The 12,779-nt window shown below is 47.8% G+C and overlaps 1 protein-coding gene and 1 long non-coding RNA gene across 2 annotated transcripts in view; one reads left to right on the plus strand and one right to left on the minus strand.

The window, feature by feature from the left end:
- Positions 1-12,779, minus strand: part of LOC140409044 (uncharacterized) — a 136,166-nt gene that overhangs the window by 73,328 nt on the left and 50,059 nt on the right. The window contains exon 2 of the long non-coding RNA XR_011940267.1: positions 2,550-2,607. This is a non-coding gene — a long non-coding RNA (uncharacterized lncRNA). The remainder of the gene's footprint in view (positions 1-2,549; positions 2,608-12,779) is intronic.
- The window catches only part of fgf10a (fibroblast growth factor 10a), a 198,106-nt gene continuing 187,505 nt past the window's right edge, over positions 2,179-12,779 (plus strand). Inside the window, exon 1 of the mRNA XM_072497082.1 lies at positions 2,179-2,434. The gene's annotated coding sequence lies outside the window, so the exon portion shown is untranslated. The remainder of the gene's footprint in view (positions 2,435-12,779) is intronic.

Consider the following 12,779-nt stretch of genomic DNA (forward strand, 5'->3'; position numbering starts at 1 on the left):
TGCCACCCTCCAATCCTTCAAGTGCCCCCTAGTACTCACGCAGTGATCTCAATCTTTTTCATCTTCCATATTCTGCTGCTACATCTAGGTGTTACTCCAGGATGCACATCAGATGTGGAGGCAGCCTGCTTCTCCTCGTGTCCTGTGGACTTTGATATCCTTGGCAGGCATCCTCTGGGGGGCCTGGAGCTGGATGGCCCTAGCTGACTTACCAGTGTCACTGGAATCGCCATGCCACCCTGTTCTGCCCATTGACTGTGAGACATGCCAGTGTTACAAGGGGGGGGGGGGGATTTGGGTGAGCACCAGTTTTGCCTCCAGCGCTCCCTCCTCGCAGATGGTGCCCATATGGCCCTAGGGGTCTCCATGGGACGGAGGGACAACTGGAGTGAGTTCCAGAGTACTTTGCGCCATTAGGCTCTGCTGGCCCTGGTGCCTTTTCGTTATCTGCACCATGGTGTTGACGCCCTCAGCAATGCTCCTCAGTCACTGGGCAACGCTCGGCAGTGCCCGGCAATGTCCACCTGAATCTGGGACGCATCCCTCAGCGACTGGGACATGATTTCGAGGCCCTCAGTCATGGCTGATGCTGACTCAACCTTGCCTTAGACACCACCACTCATGAGGCTGACCTCGTGCCGCAGGCTTTCCACTGCGGTCGCCACCCCAGTAGTGTTGGCAATCTCCTGCACCCGTAGCCTTTGGGCTCCTCTAATCACTCACTGGAGTGTCACTGACATCACCTCCTGAATCTCACGGCCTAGCATCTGCATCAGCTCTGGGATAACCTTGCACAGAGGCTCGGCATCTGACTTGGACTCATCCTTTGGATGTTCCTGCCTCCACCTGATGTGTATCACAGCATTTGTGTGATGCTCACCAGATTCTGCCCCAGAAGCCTGTCCATTAATGTTGCCCACCGAGGTGCGTGTTTCTGTGCTGGTGGAGGGTGGGGATGACAGCTGTGACACCTCGATGGTGATATCCTTAAAGCTGTTCTCTTGGGCGGCAGGTACGTGTGACCCCAGATGGCCGTGCCCCATCAGATGGAGACCCTGTGGGAGGAGGGACATGTGGTCTCTGGGAGGGAAGGATCGTTTTGTCTGATATGAAGAACTCACTTGAGGCAGGTCATCTGGGTAAAGGGGCAGTGGATCCTACGACGCAGGCCAATCTCGCTGTCGGTGACTGCTCTTTCCTCAGCCAACCCCGCGATTCCCAGGGCCCGTCCTTGAAGTCATGTGGAGTAAATTGAATTGGCTGAAGATTGGCATCTGTGATGTTGGGGAATCAGGGGATGTCAAGATGTATCATCGACTCAGCACTTCTGGCTGAAGATGGCTGCAAATACTTCAGCCTTTTCTCTTGTACTGGCATGCTGGGTTCTGCCATCAATCGAGATGGGATGCTTTAGGAGCCTCCTTCTCCCAATGTGGTGCATCTATAGTGCTAATACAACAACTTCTTGCTCTTCAATGTATTACAATGGTGAGCCAGTGCACGAAATGCCATTTCCACATTGGGATATTTGCGTTTATCTGCACATTTGCTCCTTGCTTTATGTTGCTGTGGCATTTGCACATAAATATCAGGGAATGTCATTACTCTCATCGTTATTTTGAAGCAAACCACAGTCCAATAACTGGAATTGTCATGTCAGACGATGCAATCCTTAAAGTGATCCGGTGCAAAAAAAAACTTCCGAGGTTTCCAAAACTCTAGGTTGAATAATAAGAATATGCTACTCAATTATAAAAGTATCGACTTTATACCATCTGTCAGTGTAATAATTTATTTAAAGATTTGTTTCATTCTTTTTCAGCCTGCCTGTAAAGTAACATCACACAGCAGTTCAAAGAAGTACATTTTGCCCTGAAGCAATTGCATCATTTTCTCTCATCTTCGGGTTTCTGCTGTTCACTTGACTAGTAATGTAGTGGGGGCAGAGGTCTGGACCAAAAGCATAGTCAGATATGGTTCAAATAGCAGGAGAGAATAAAAGACAGAAGCTAAACTTCAGAAACACCAGCAGAGTGTCTCGTCTCAGTATAAGGCTGACAAGTTGACATATCTTATGCTTCATTTAAGAGGGCGGGTTAGGAAGTCTTGGAGGAGGAGCACCAATTCCATTCCCCCCCTCCCTACCCCAAATGAAATACTGTAATACTAGAGTCAATTTGAAGACTTCAAACAGTTACACGCTGGCTGTTGTGTTAACACCAATCCTTTTGTTGCAATTTGTGTGCTGGAACAAACTCTTGAGTTACGGTGAGTTTATTTAACATTAGCAAGCTGGTGAGGTGCAGTTCGCTGAGGTTGTTAACTGCAGAGACACCAACCTGCTGCCAAGTAGGATCTGCTGTGCTGTGACATTAATGGGATCCAGATTGAGAGGCTAGACTGCTGTGATCTCTTTTAACAACTGCACTACAGGGTGAGTATGTTTCTGTTTTTCTCCGAAGGAGAGGGAGAAAAATATATGTATTTTTTTAATTGCCTAGGAATTACTAGACAGATTCAAGATTAGATGATTAGATTTGTATACTAACCTTGGACAAACTGATTCAGATTTTTCTGGGCAGCCTCCTTTCCGTCATAGGTGCACTGCTGAAACATAATTGGATGAAGTTAAAGGTTATAAAGAGTGAAAGAATAAAATAACATTGAACGCTGCTGACAAAAAATATAGACCTCGACCCGGGTTAGTTAATCTCATGTCAGATCTGTGATTTTGCTTGCCTTGTATAAAGGTGCCTTCAAAGGAGGTGCATAGACCTGTGAAGCAGGGTAGTAATTTTTCCCAAATAAAAAATTGATAGGAAGCAAGTGTTAAAGAATGCTGTGAAATTGCTTTGAACCATTTTCTCTGTATGGACATTACTATTTTTTAAACAAATCCTTATTTCCTTTGCAAAGATATGACTAGAAAAAAGTTCATGCGGATTTTTCTAGATACTGTTTCCGACTATATGCTGCAGATTAACGGTCTGAAAGGTTCATTTGCGCACCTGACAGTAATGACATTAAAGGACTTCTCAATTCATATTGTTTCAAACACTATCCTCAATTGTATTTATTCTTTAGAGCACTCCATGGGCACGCAAACCACATGAGACACAGCAAAGCCCTTTGGAATTTCATTCATTATTGTCACAAGCCAGAGCTTTCATCTGATTTAATGTTCCATCAAAAAGATTGTTCAAACAGGTGAAGACTTTCAATGGGAGAAAAATCTACTGGTTTTACAGCCTCTTTCTGTTGCCAGAAAAGATCAGTCTAATTTTACTACATCACAATTCATGTTTGTTCGTAAATTGGAATTGATAGGCGTTCGACTGTTAATCGACTTTAAGGAGGGAATCAGTTTTGACAAATGGGGAGAGTTATAATTGGAAAAGAATCATACTAAAAGCACATTTTGCTTACTGTAATGATGATCATATTCACTCTCCTATTTTCTTTACGAATGGAATAGATTGAGGTCTGCAACAGTCAGCATTCCCCTGAACCATTCATTTTTAGTGTTACAATCACCACGGTGTTAACATATGAATATAGCTGAATATATATTAAAGGGTCGAGTACAATTTCTATGCTTCAATGTTATGGAAAACAAAATTTACAGCATTAATTAAACATTTCCATTAATGTATATTACTTAGCCAGCTGAGGTGGCATTTTAGAATTTGTTTTAGATCTCTGAAGCATGGTCGGTCGCTTTACTTGGTATATTTTAGAAGCATTTACTCAAAATGAAACAATGTATTAGCTCATGGGTATGCTTTTCAAAAGATTAGGACTGGTAAATTTTGTCAAGTAATCTGTTCAAGTGACTTATCATTAATAACCAAAAGTCCTTTTCTTCTTGGTGTATGGATATTGAGGTGAATTTGTTTAAAGCTATGCCAATTTGAAGCCTGAATTAATTCAGGGTAAAGCATTTCAAAGTACATCTGGTTAAACCGATGCTGTGTAATTTAGCACCTCTGTTGTTATTGTACAAGCGTAATAGATAAGGTAGAAGTTTTTTTTGTGTGTGTGACTTTAAACATTCAGGTTCAGGTTCCTTTATGATAGCAGCAGTTTATTTAATTTTGCAGCTTTGGGGAAGAACAATTTCTAGCACTCCCACTAGGAGTGTTTAGTTTTTGAGAGTTGCTTCAGCTGTTAAATGGTCACTTGGTGCAGCCCACATAAAAGGTAGTCATGCACTAAATGCCTTCCTATCAGCCTGCATTAGGCCATGTTTGATGTATTCTGTGTGAAATTGACTTAATTGATGAATTTATTTGCATCCTGATTATTCATTCCAATATTTCTCAAAGCATGAGTCACACGTTCACATGAAATAGCATTATTTAGTAGTGGTTCTTGATTTTGATTGTTCACAAGCTTTTAATTAACCTACATGTGTGGTGCACAAGGTCCAGGGATCTAAAATCACCTTTTGTACCTTGTTTCTGCATCATTACACGATTAAATAAAATTATCCAGGGATTCACTCACTCTCCTGACTTGCAAATGTATCGCCGCCACTTTACTGTCGCTGGGGTAACATCCTGGAACACCCTCCCTAACAGCACAGTGGGTGTACCTACACCTCAAGGACTGCAGCGGTTCAAGAAGGCAACTCGTCAGCACCTTCTGAAAGGCAACTAGGGATGGGCAATAAATGCTGGCCTAACCAGCGACGCCTACATCCTGTAAATTATTAATTTTTTAAATTACCTTGATTTAGTTTAACCACGCCCCCCCCCCCCACCCCGATTTTGAATCCTTACACAATGAATTTTCAATAAGGAGCTACATGGTGCATTAAATATGGATTTGGCAATTCGTAGGTGCTCCACACATTTAGTAATCTTTAGTAATTTTATCCAGTTAGCATTGAAGGCTCATGTGTTTGGCGGATTTTATATTTTCTATTGCCCATAACGTGAAACAACACAATCAATCTTTTGCTGAGAATTTCTGAGCAGCTGAATACAAAGATATTGAGAATATTACAGATGGTTTCTTTAACATGCAGGCACATGACTAAAAATTTATACTTGATCAGGAAGAAAAAGATTGACAAATTTCCACAGAGGTTCAATTGGTAAATGCATCACCTCAGTGCAGTGCTGAACTTTATGGGTCACGACAATCTCAAATTCCATCCGTTTTTTGCTACATTGGTTGCCCTTGGCTAGCTAAAAGCAGCCAGTGCCCCCATTTTTAATCACGGCCCGGTGACTCCTGTCCAAATAAACTGCTTCATATTTTAATGATGCTGGACAAGCACAAATTCAGGGCCTCATTGCACCTTGATGCAGAATTCTACTTTTCATGCTGGCCTTCAGACCTACCACCATTGCAGGTAACTGTAACTTAGATTATTTTATCCCACCATGTTTGAGAGTGAACTGTGGAGCAATAAAAATAGCATCAATTGAGAGTTCATTATACCCAAACAGTTATTTATTTATGAAGTAACTAGAGTTTATTTTCTACAATTTGATTTTATATTTTCAAGCATTCAAGTATTGATCTTAAAATTCCTGGTCAAATCCATGTAATAGAATCCATAGAATCCCGACAGCGCAGAAGGAGGCCATTTGGTCCATTGAGTCCGCACCGACCCTCCAAAAGAGCACTATATCTAGACCCATTCCCCCGTCCTTTCCCCATAACCCCGCGCATTGATCAGGGTCAATCCACCTAACCTGCACATCTTTGAACTTAAACTGCAAATGTTGCTTCATTGAAATTCACTGCATCTGCCAGCAAACCTCCCTGTATATACTTCAGCTCAACTTGGAAAAAGTAATTGTATCTTATATCCGGATGGTCTGGCGTTAACCTTGCTCGAGAGGTTAAAATTGGCACAGTAGCATTGCTGCCTTGCTCTAGAGGTTAAAATTGAATCCAGTAGAGAAAGAATACAAAGGGAAATACAGCCCATTCCAGACAAGAGTCCATCAGACTGCTTCAAATGTTCAAAAACTACTCATTGCACTCGTAATTTAATATCCCTGAATCACTTCTTTCACAACAAGCTTTCAAGCAGCCTTTTGACCATCTCAATGGACAGTCACGATTGGCTGTGTGAAATATAAAAACTGTTCACTTGCCCTCTCCTATGTTGAAGAATTTTCTTTTTGGTCAAACGTCACGTCTTTGGATTAATTCAGTTGGTCAGCTCCAACTCTGGCCTAAATGAAGAAAGAAATTCTAAAACTGCACCTTGGTTTAGTAGGTATTTAAAAGAGAAAAACATGTCAATGTTCCACATGAAGCCCAAACTTCAGAACTAATATCTAATCCAGTTTCTCAATAAATGATGGGAAAATGCACCGTACATTAAGCCTCTTTAACAAAATTTTATTTTTCCACGTGATTCACGCCCCACTCATGGTGGCTTCCTCTGATATGCTCACCCTGGAAAAACTTAGGCCCAGATTCTCCAATCCCGCGGCCAAGTCCTGATGCCAGCGTGAAAAGCAGCGTGAACCACTCTGGCGTCAACGGTCCTCAATTGTCAGGTATGCACCCTTCCGAGAGGGCTAGGTCAGTGCCGGAATGGTCTCCGCTGCTCCAGCCGGCGCGTTGCGGCCGGCGCGAGTTCGCGCATGCACATGGGTTCACGTCTCTGCGTCGGCCCCCGGGCAATATGGCAGAGCCCTACAGGGGCCCGCTGAGGAGGAGCATAGGCCCCCATGGAACCAGCCCGGCCACCGATCGGTAGGCCCCGATGAAGGGCTAGGCCACCGTGGAGGACACCCCTTGGTCGGATCCCCCTGCATCCTCACCAGGACAGCCCCCGCAGGCACAAGGTCCAGGTCTCGCTGTGTGGGACCATACGTGACACACGCTGGCGGGACTCGGCCGAACACGGCAGGCACTCAGCCTGTCCTGGCGCCGGGACGGCGTGGCGCGAGTCTCGCGCCCGCCCCGGGGATTCTCCGACTCGGTGCAGGGTCGGAGAATCCCGGCCTTAATCTCTGTAATCAGTGGGATGCTCCTTTTAAATTCCTCCCCTGCATTTGTTGTAAGTCCAGTTGGGAGGATGGCTGCCAGGAAGACAACACCACATCTCACGGAGGAAGCCTTACTAAACTCCTGGAAGATGTCAAACAGAGTTGTGACATCCTGTACCTGCGATCGGCCAGACGTCCAACAAACAAGGTCACCAAGCCCGCCTGGGAGGCTGTGGCCCCAATAGTTTGTGCCAGCTCGCTCCATTAGAGCAACAGAGCCAAGAGAAGATGAATGACCTTTTTCGTGCAGCCAGGGTAAATCTGCCTCCTCATGTCTCCTGCTGTATCCCTTCACACACTCGTCACACCTCCTCAGTGATCTCTCACCCAGCCTCTCACAGGGTCCTAACATCTGTCATGCCGCCCTCCCCACACGCCAGACTTCATCACCATCTGACCTGGCAGGACTTCCGCCTAGCCACTGTCTCATTGCAGGACAAACTCAAGCACAATAGGCGTGAGCGGGCACAGCCTGCCGGAGTTGTGCCCAAGCTGGGAACCCAAACACCCTTTGAGGAGAGATCCTTTGAGCTGGCCAGTGGGGGGCAGAACTGCAATTGTGCAGAGGGTGAGGTGGGGGCAAGAAACAAAAGTGAGAACCCTCCACTGATGCAGCCATGGTGCAAGTCTCACGTGAGCTAACCTGCTCCCACCCGTCTGCCTCCATGAGGCACTAATGCCATCTCACTTGCATTGCAGGTCAATCAGTCGACCAACCTGGACCATCCTCATACCCTCCAGAGACCACAGCTCTGAGGGAGACATATTAGAGACAAGTATTGAGGGGGCGCCACAGCTGTCACCCACACCCTCCATCAGCACGGTTACTCACACCTCCATGGGAATAACTAGTAGCCAGGCCTCTGGGTCACTCACTGGTGAGCAGTTCACAGATGAAGATCCACAGCAAATGGATTTAGAACATCCTGGAATCTGGCACTCGGAGGGATGCCGGAACTCAGGAGTCTGCTGAGTCCCAGACCGATGACGAGCCCCTGGGTACAGCCATCCCAGAGCTGCTGGATCAAAGACTGCAGAGACCTGAACATTAGGAAGTGATGACAGCATGCCTCCTCGGACTGCAAGGCCGACTGGAGTAGTCCCATTTCCTTCTGTCTGAGTAGATAGAGTGCTGTCACTCCAACGCAATGAGGCCTACACTGTGAGAGTGATGTCCGCAGTGGAGACCTTGGTAGAGGACATGCACTCCATGATGGGGGTGTCTACTCCATGGTTCATCTCATGACCTCCATGGCTGAGGGCATGAGCTCCATCGTGCAGGGCTTCAACTGCATGGTTGAAGCACTGCTGGGAATCAGTGAGTGACAGTGCCAGAGGACGGTGGGCTTTCTGGATCTCAGTCCAGCTTCCCCATCACCTCACGGACAAGCCCAGGGGCCCCCAGACACTTGAAGGGAAGAGGGTTGGCAGAGACAGAGCCTGGGACCTTCCACCCAGGAGGCCCTGGGGATGCCCAGTCCATCTGACACCCCCTTTCCTATGAATGACATACCTCCAGCTCCGCACACCGAGAAGGGAAGCACTGTAACACCCCATGCAACCTGAAAGAGAACCTAGTGGAGTGGTGTAGCGACAACAATCTCTCACTCAATGCCAGCAAAACTAAAGAGCTGGTAATTGATTTCAGGAAGCAAAGTACTGTACACACCCCTGTCAGCATCAACGGGACCAAGGTGGAGATGGTTAGCAGTTTCAAATTCCTAGGGGTGCACATCTCCAAAAATCTGTCCTGGTCCACCCACGTCGACGCTACCACCAAGAAAGCACAACAACGCCTATACTTCCTCAGGAAACTGAGGAAATTCGGCATGTCCACATTGACTCTTACCAACTTTTACAGATGCACCATAGAAAGCATCCTATTGGGCTGCATCACAGCCTGGTATGGCAACTGCTCGGCCCAGGACCACAAGAAACTTCAGAGAGTCGTGAACACTGCCCAGTCCATCACACAAACCTGCCTCCCATCCATTGACTCCATCTATTCCTCCCGCTGCCTGGGGAAAGCGGGCAGTATAATCAAAGATCCCTCCCACACGGCTTACTCACTCTTCCAACTTCTTCCATCGGGCTGGAGATACAGAAGTCTGAGAACACGCACGAACAGACTCAAAAACAGCTTCTTCCCCACTGTCACCAGACTCCTAAATGACCCTCTTATGGACTGACTTCATTAACACTACACCCTGTATTCTTCATCCGATGCCGGTGCTTTTGTAGTTACATTGTCTATGTTGTGTTGCCCTATTATGTATTTTCTTTTATTCCCTTATCTTCTCATGTACTTAATGATCTGTTGAGCTGCTCGCAGAAAAATACTTTTCACTGTACCTCGGTACACGTGACAATAAACAAATCCAATCCATTCCAATCCAATCCAAAGTAGACCTTAAGGTTCAGCCCAACCACAGAGGATGCTTGCCAAGGTCATCTCAGAGAAAAAGGCATGGAAGACAGCAAACCGCCACAACCTCAACCTCAACTTCGGCCTCAACCTCAACCTCAACCGTCAACCTCACCCTCAAACATCAAACTCAGCCTCAACCTCGGCCTCACCCACAACCACAACCTCAGCCTCAGCCTAAACCTCAGTCTCAGCCTCACCCTCAACCTCAAACTCAGCCTCAGCATCAACCTCAACCTCAACCTCACCCTCAACCTCAAACTCAGCCTCGACCTCAGAATCAACCTCAACCTCAGCCTCACCCTCAGCCTCAACCTCAACCTCACCCTCAACCTCAAACAGCCTCAACCTCAACCTCAACCTCAGTCTCAGCCTCAATATCAACCTCAGCCTCAGTCTCAGCATCAACCTCAAACTCAGCCTCACCCTCAGCCTCAACCTCAACTTCAACATCAACCTCAGACTCAACCTGGACCTCATCCTCAGCCTCAACCTCAAATTCAACCTCAATCTCAACCTCAGCCTCAACCGCAACCTCAACCTCAGCCTCAACCTCAACCTCAGCCTCAGCCTCAACCTCAGCCTCAACCTCAACCTCAACCTCAGCCTCAACCTCAACCTCACCTCAGCCTCAAACTCACCTCAGCCTCAGCCTCAACCGCAACCTCAACCTCACCCTCAACCGCAACCTCAACCTCAGCCTCAACCTCAACCACAGCCTCAGCCTCAACCTCAACCTCAGCCTCAACCTCAACCTCACCCTCAGCCTCAACCTCAGCCTCAGCCTCAACCTCAACCTCAACCTCAGCCTCAACCTCAACCTCAGCCTCAGCCTCAACCTCAACCTCAGCCTCAACCTCAACCTCAGCCTCAGCCTCAACCTCAACCTCAACCTCAGCCTCAACCTCAACCTCAACCCCAACCTCAACCTCAAACTCACCTCAACCTCAACCTCACCTCAGCCTCAAACTCACCTCAGCCTCAACATCAGCCTCAACTTCAACCTCAGCCTCAACCTCATCCACAGCCTCAACCTCAACTTCAACCTCAATCTCAACCTCAGCCTCAACCTCAACCTCAACTTCAGCCTCAACCTCAGCCTCAGCCTCAACCTCAGCCTCAGCCTCAACCTCAGCCTCAACCTCAACCTCAAACTCACCTCAACCTCAACCTCACCTCAGCCTCAAACTCACCTCAGCCTCAACATCAGCCTCAACTTCAACCTCAGCCTCAACCTCATCCTCAGCCTCAACCTCAACTTCAACCTCAATCTCAACCTCAGCCTCAACCTCAACCTCAACTTCAGCCTCAACCTCAGCCTCAGCCTCAACCTCAACCTCAGCCTCAACCTCAACCTCAGCCTCAACGTCAACGTCAACCTCAACCTCAGCATCAACCTCAAACTCAGCCTCAGCCTCACTCTCACCCTCAGCCTCAACATCAACCTCAACCTCAGCCGCAACGTCAACTTCAGCCTCAACCTCAACCTCAGCCTCAACCTCAACCTCAGTCTCAGCCTAAACCTCAACCTCAGCCTCAACCTCAACTTCAGCCTCAACCTCAGCCTCAGCCTCACCCTCAGCCTCAACCTCACCCTCAACCTCAGCCTCAACCTCAACTTCAGCCTCAACCTCAGTCTCAGCCTAAACCTCAGCATCAGCCTCACCCTCAGCCTCAGCATCAACCTCAACCTCACCCTCAACCTCAACCTCAACCTCAGCCTCAGCCTCAACCTCAGCATCAACCTCAACTTCAGCCTCAGTCTCAGCCTCAACCTCAACCTCAGCCTCAGCCTCAACCTCAGTCTCAGCCTCAACCTCAGTCTCAGCCTAAACCTCAACCTCAGCCTCAACCTCAACCTCAACCTCAACCTCAATCGCAACCTCAACCGCAACCTCAACCTCAGCCTCAGCCTCACCCTCAGCCTCAACCTCACCCTCAACCTCAGCCTCAACCTCAACTTCAGCCTCAACCTCAGTCTAAGCCTAAACCTCAGCATCAGCCTCACCCTCAGCCTCAGCATCAACCTCAACCTCACCCTCAACCTCAACCTCAACCTCAGCCTCAGCCTCAACCTCAGCATCAACCTCAACCTCAACTTCAGCCTCAGTCTCAGCCTCAGCCTCAACCTCAGTCTCAGCCTCAACCTCAGTCTCAGCCTTAGCTGTGGGTCCTGAGGAGACACCCAGGAAGGGTGAAGAAGAGCAAGAAATGATAGGCACCGAGTGGGCACGGGTGAAGCTAGGCACTAGTCAATATTGTAATAATTCCCTTGTAATTAAAATCACTTTCTTAACCATACAGATCCTCCACGATGCCATGTCATGGCGTCATACTCCGTAAACCCCTCCGCAAACCTGTGCAGTGTGAGAATGGCAGGTCTATGATTCTCCCACCTCCCATACTGATGACACACTAAAGCCACACTGCTGCTGACACAGGCCCCTCAGCTCCACCCCCTCCAATCCCCCATCCATGAAACGTTCACCCCCAACCGCCCCCAACTTCAATGCTCAGGCCTTTCATATCTGTCAGCTTTCTCTAGTTATGAGGATGGCAAGGGCTGAAAAGATGTTGAGAGTATGTCCACCTCATCAGACGACGGAGAAAAACTTCACGACTCCTGACCTTGGAGGAGGCAGTAACAGTGGAGATGTGTCATTGAGCTTCTCTGCCCCCCTAGGTCACCCCGTTCAGTGGCACGCCATTCAGCCCCCTGTCAGGCAGGAGTCAGGCATTTCGCAGTGCATCGCTCTGTCTCACTGCAGGTCATCATAATTCTCCTGCAGCGTCCAGCCATTTGCTTCACTGCCCTGCCCATGAATGTAGCCACCATCACGATGACATGCCGCAGGCACCACAGAAGTGAGCAGATGTCAGATGCCATGTTGGGAGAGGTCTTCACCCCTAGTCCCGGTTGTCCCCAAACTGTGAGGACAAGCATTCCAAGCTCTGTACCCCATGCAGGCCCTGGCCATTGCCTGAGGTCCTTCTTCCACCTTCTCCATGGGTTGGCTCTCGCCGCCCTCCTCAACATCCTCCACATCCGAGGAGATGTGGCGCTCCACCAACTCGTCATGGTATCCTTTATCCCTGAGGAGCCATCTCTTCAGCTGCTACTCTCCCTCAAAAATGCTGGGACCTGTGAGTGCCCCAAGATAACAACATTTATACTCAAAAGGAAGCAATTCTAAATTATCAGGATACTTTAAATATAATAATAATCTTTATTAGTATCACAAGTAGGCTTACATTAACACTGCAATGAAGTTACTGTGAAAATCCCCTAGTCGCCACACTCCGGCGCTTGTTCGGGTACACAGAGGGAGAATTCA

Source organism: Scyliorhinus torazame, chromosome 3 (assembly GCF_047496885.1).
Source record: "Scyliorhinus torazame isolate Kashiwa2021f chromosome 3, sScyTor2.1, whole genome shotgun sequence".
Classification (NCBI taxonomy): Eukaryota; Metazoa; Chordata; class Chondrichthyes; order Carcharhiniformes; family Scyliorhinidae; genus Scyliorhinus; species Scyliorhinus torazame.